Here is a 5652-nt window from a genome sequence, read left to right on the forward strand (position 1 = left end):
ATTTTATGTTCTTGCATCGCATCGCATTAATTTGCACAAAAATGAGATTGAATGGAAATCGTGCATTGAAAATTGCCAAGTCAGGTAGTGAACCGACGCAATAAACAAAGCAACTTAACTTACTAAGAAATGATAGAACCTTAGCAAGTTTATAACTCGATAAGCAAGACACAACAATGTTGATAAAGAGTAACAACTCAATACACAAAACTCGTCAACTCGACAAAGCTTAACAACTTGGTAAGCTTAACAACTCGATAAGCAAAGCAACAATTCGATAAGCAAAAATAACAACTCAATAAGTAATATTTAACAACAACTCGATAAACAAATGCATTTCGGACGATCTGGGTGACGGGACGCATCCGAAACATAGGAAAACTCGCACCTTTAAGCCCCCCAATGCATGGAAATGCTTGGAACTTTCTTCTAGAGGCTGGAACAAGACCAAAGCCACCCTCCTCTTGATGGCCGACCACCTAAGGGAGCTGGCCGACCAGCTTTTGGCATTGGAGGGGAAAGGGGTGGTCGGCCTGCTAGAAAAGGTGGCCGGCCGGCCACCTAGCTTGGCAACCACCAAATTTTTTGACACGTGTCCTCCGAACAGTGCCTTATCCTCTTTAAAAACTCCAACCTCATGGTTTTCTCATTTCATCTTAGTTTTGCACCAAAATGGAAGCATTTCTCACCCAAAATCTCACAGCTTGGATTGCTTCTCTAGATGGCTCGAAAAAGTTGAACTTCCAAGGCTTCGGCTTGAATGCACTATTCACGCTGAGCCGTACTTTGCTACACATTCCGTTCCTCCATGCCGCGACGAGGTTTTGGAATCCAGTAACACACGTTTTTAGCTTCGGCGGGCAAGAGATGTGTCCGACCTTCGAAGATTTCCAAGTTTTGATGGAATCTGAGCGCCATGAAGAGATTTTATTCCAGCTTCGCTTTGGTCACGCCTAAGCTTTAGGACAGATGTGTGGGCTCACCATGCACGATGCTCGGTCTCTGATCTGCAACGGGGAACTGGATATCCTTGGCTTAATTCATCGCTTCTCTGATGCGGGTAACCGCGGCGACCATCATTGGCAAGGTTTTCGGCAACACGCCCTTTGCTTGTGCATACTATCTCACTTTTTGCTTGCGTCGGGCTTTAGCGGATCTAGCATCCGTCTAATTGAAGTTGCTTAAGGCTTGAAAGAAGGAAAGAGCTGCATTGCCATGACATTGGCCGAGACGCTGATGGGCTTGGATGCTTTCTATTGCCGAGAGACGACCAGATTCGCGGGGAGTCCACTACTGATGCAGGTAATGTTTCCCACCCTTTCTCACATATATATTGCTCACATCACTCGGCCCTCAAGCTTGATTTTTCTCACAAAACCCTTTTCTTACTTTTCTCTCATCGTACATCTCTCTATTCTTTATTCTCTCATTTTGCATCCCTCCCCAGGTATGGTTGATGGATAAATTGTAGGTTGTGGACTCTTGCCCAGCCTACTTAGCTCGCGGCTACTTAGTCGATGCCCTTGATGAGGGATGGTGGTTCGACTGGATATGCAATTTGCCTGCGGATCGCATTGCTTGGCGCTGTCCTTGGCTCAATCTCCCGGCAATGAGCTATAGCATGTCCCGACAGACCGGGATCCAGTTGATTGGTCTGACTCACTGTGTGTTCTAATTTCCGTTCCGGTTCCGGCGCCAGTTTGGTCATGATCAGACTTGCCCGCCAGAGGGGATAGAGTATCTTGCTGCATTCCCGGTTCGAGGCGCACAGCTTGCCCGGTATGCCACAGCATGGAGGACTAGAGAGCTCCTGGCCCCTGCACCCACTTTCAGTTGCACCTTGTCTGATGAGTGCTTGGATTGGCTCAATGAAGAGGCACAAGAAGGGCCTACTTTGGCATCAGAGACTTCGACCAGCTCTGGGAGGGGGTGCAGGAACACCTGACTTAGCTATGCCCCGGATCTATTGCTTTATTAGTACTTCCAAGTTTTCCTTATGAATGTAATAAAAAGAAACTTCAATTTGTATGCAAGAGCAGGAGAACTCTGTATTGAAATCAATGAAATTGAAGGTTGTGGGTACTGAAAATTTTCCACTTTGGTCCAAAAATGGTCTAAGTTGTAAAAATATTAATTTTGAACAAAGTCAACTTTTATTAAAACTTTTCAAAACCATTTTCGATATGGATCGAAACTGGACACGCCTGAAATCTGTCACTGAGATGCACAACCCCAGATCCCAGCAACTGGAAAGTTGCCCCTAGTCTGAAGAGTACCGCGGCACCGCACAGCAACGGAAAGTTGCCCCTAGTCTGAAGAGCACTGCACCGGAGATCATAACTGAACTCTTGAATGCTGAATAGACAAAGATGGCCGAGATAATCAAATGGCCAAAGTTGATCGAGGAAAAGTTTATGGCTGAACTTCAGGATGAAGTTGCCTACGTATCCCAAAGATGGGAATCAAGCCTTACGTAGTTCAGACTTAGGTTCACTCGAGTATTTTCACTCTCCTTTTACGCTCTAACTTTTGCCAAGGCCGCCCTTTGCGAGTTTTCAATCTTGAGAGCTCAGTTTTTATATTTTCCAATTTTTCAATGCTCTAACTTTTGCCTACGTCGCCCTTTTGGGTTTTCGACCTAGCGAGCCTCTCAGGGGTAGTATTTCTTCAACTTGTCCATGTTGATCGGTTGCGAGAACTCTAAGCCATCTAGGTCCATTAGAATCACAGCTCCACCTGACTAGATATCTTTGATAATGTAGGGACCAGTCCAATTAGGTCTGAACTTACCCCTTGGGTCGTGGATGGGAGCTCGGTTGTCCTTGAGCACCAAATCTCCTTCTTTTAGATTCCTGGACTTAACTTTCTTGTTGAAAGCCTGGGCAATTCTGCGCTGATAGCCTTGAACATGGTACAGTGCTTTCAGCCTGCGCTCGTAAAAAAGCATGAGTTCTTCAAATCTGTTCTGTTGCCAATCTGCTTCGGCTATCTGACACTCAGCCAGCACTCGCAAAGACAGAACTTCAATTTCAATAGGTAGAACGGCCTCCATCCTATAAACTAATGAATATGGAGTCGCCCCAGTAGAAGTTCTAATTGAAGTCCGGTACCCCCACAGAGCAAACGGCAGCTTGTCTGGCCAATCCCGGTAGGTTTCCACCATCTTCTGCAATATGTGTTTGATATTCTTGTTGGCAGCCTCAACCGCTCCATTGGTTTGCGGCCGGTATGTGGATGACTTATGAAAAGCCACGTTGTATTTCTCCAACAAGTCAACCACTTCCTTCTTGAAATAGAAACCATTATCTGAAATGACCTCGTTTGGGACCCCATAACGACAGATGATGTTGTTTCTGATGAATTTTGCAACATGCGATGCCTTCAACACCGCATAAGACTGGGCCTCAACCCACTTCGTGAAATAATCTATCGCGACCAGGATGAACTCATGCCCGTTAGACCCCTTCGGAGTGACAGCCCCGATCACATCGATTCCCCAAACTGAAAATGGCCATGGTGAAGTCATATTGTACAACTTCGACGGTGGAATGTTCATGCGGTTTGCATGGATCTGACACTTGTGGCATCGCCGAACAAAGCCGATACAATCCTCCTCTATGGTGGACTAGTAATAACCCTGTCTGAGGATCTTCCGCGCCAACATTACCCCGTTCATATGCGCTCCACATTCTCCTCCATGGATGGCCTCCATCAGGCGTTTTGATTCTTCAGCTTTAACCCATAGCTCATGCATTCCCAGATGACCTCTCTTGTACAATTTACCTCCGCAGATGATGAATTGAACGACCAGTCTTCTGATTGCCCTTTTATCCTTGGCATTTGCCCCTGGTGGATACGCCTCTTTCTCCAAGAAGTTCCAAATATCGTAATACCAGGGGTTCTCATCTTGAACCTCGTCTATAGTAGCAATTGACTCGTAAGCCAGTGCAAACGTTTGGTTAATAATGACTGGACGCATCCGGACTCCAAACGGGATGTCTATCATGGAAGATAGAGTTGCTAGTGAACCCGCGAACCCGTTGTTCTCTCTTGCTAGATGAGCAAAGCTTAGCTTCTCAAACCAAGGAATTAACAAGTCCAGGGCCTGATGATACATCAACATCTTTTCTTCTTTGACTTTCCAATCTCCTTTCGCTTGAGATACAACAAGGTTCGAGTCCCCGATGACGTCCAACCGTTTTGCCCCTAGTTCTAGGGCTGCTTCTAGACCGGCAATGCATGCCTCATACTCTGCTTCGTTGTTCGAGACTTTAAACCAAAGCTTGAAGGCTAGAGGGATACGGGAATTGTCGGGCGCTATCAGCAACACTCCTATTCCATACCCATACTGGTTGGACGCTCCGTCGAAATACATCGTCCAAAACTCGTCGTCGATATGCAAAATGGCTTCATCTGGAAACAAGTACTCAACTGCTTCACCCCCTTCCACTGGATGATCGGCTAAGAATTCTGCTACTGCTTTTCCCTTGACCGACTTGCGGGTCACATATTTTAGATCGAATTCGGAAAGCAACAACAACCAACGAGCTAGCCTACCCGTAAGTGCCGGTTTCTCGAAGAGATATTTGATGGGATCTAATCTCGAAACCAACATTACAGAGTGAGCTAACAGGTAGTGCCACAGCTTCCTGGTAGCCCATACCAAGGCTAAGCAAGCCTTCTCCAATGGTGTGTAGCGAGTCTCATACTCCAGCATCTTCTTGCTCAGATAATAGATGGCCCTTTCCACTTTGTCCTTTGATTCTTGCACGAGCATGCAGCCCATTGTGGTCATAGTGACCGAAAGGTACAATATCAACGGTCTTCCCGGTTCTGGTGGTGACAACACAGGTGGGTTCTGTAAATATTCCTTGATCTTTTCAAAAGCAGCTTGGCATCGGCCGTCCCACTGGAATTTCATTCCTTTCTTCAGGAGACCAAAAAGTGGTTCACAAGTCAAGGTTAATTTTGAGATAAACCATCTTATGAATTGCACTTTACCCAGAAAGCCTCGCACCTCCTTTTCAGTCCTTGGTGATGGCATTTCTAGGATGGCCTTGATTTTGGAAGGGTCGACTTCGATACCTCTCTGTGTAATGAGAAACCCCAGTATTTTCCCTGCTGTAACACCGAACGTACACTTCTGAGGATTCAGCCGCAACCGAAATTCTCTAATCCTTTGAAAGAACTTTTGCAAGGCGGTGTAGTGGCCCTCTCTTTCCTTGGACTTGACAATCATGTCGTCCACGTACACCTCAACCTCTTTGTGGATCATGTCATGTAATATTGTGGTCGCGGCCCGTTGATATGTAGCTCCAGCGTTCTTCAGCCCAAATGGCATCACTCTGTAGTAGTAGGTCCCCCACGGGATGGTGAAGGCAGTCTTTTCTCGGTCTTCAGGTGCCATCACTATCTGGTTGTAGCCTGAGAAGCCATCCATAAACGAAAGCAAAGCATGCCCCCCTGTAAAGTCCACTAACTCATTAATGTGCGGTAAGGGAAAGTCGTCCTTCGGACTAGTTCTATTCAAATCCCTAAAATCCACACATACTCGGATCCTACCATCCTTCTTCGGCACTGGAACGATGTTGGCTAACCAAGTCGGGTATTCGGATACCAGCAGGAAGCCAGCATCAATTTGCTTGGTGACCT

Source organism: Camellia sinensis, chromosome 15, assembly GCF_055761805.1.
Source record: "Camellia sinensis isolate YWXY chromosome 15, ASM5576180v1, whole genome shotgun sequence".
Classification (NCBI taxonomy): Eukaryota; Viridiplantae; Streptophyta; class Magnoliopsida; order Ericales; family Theaceae; genus Camellia; species Camellia sinensis.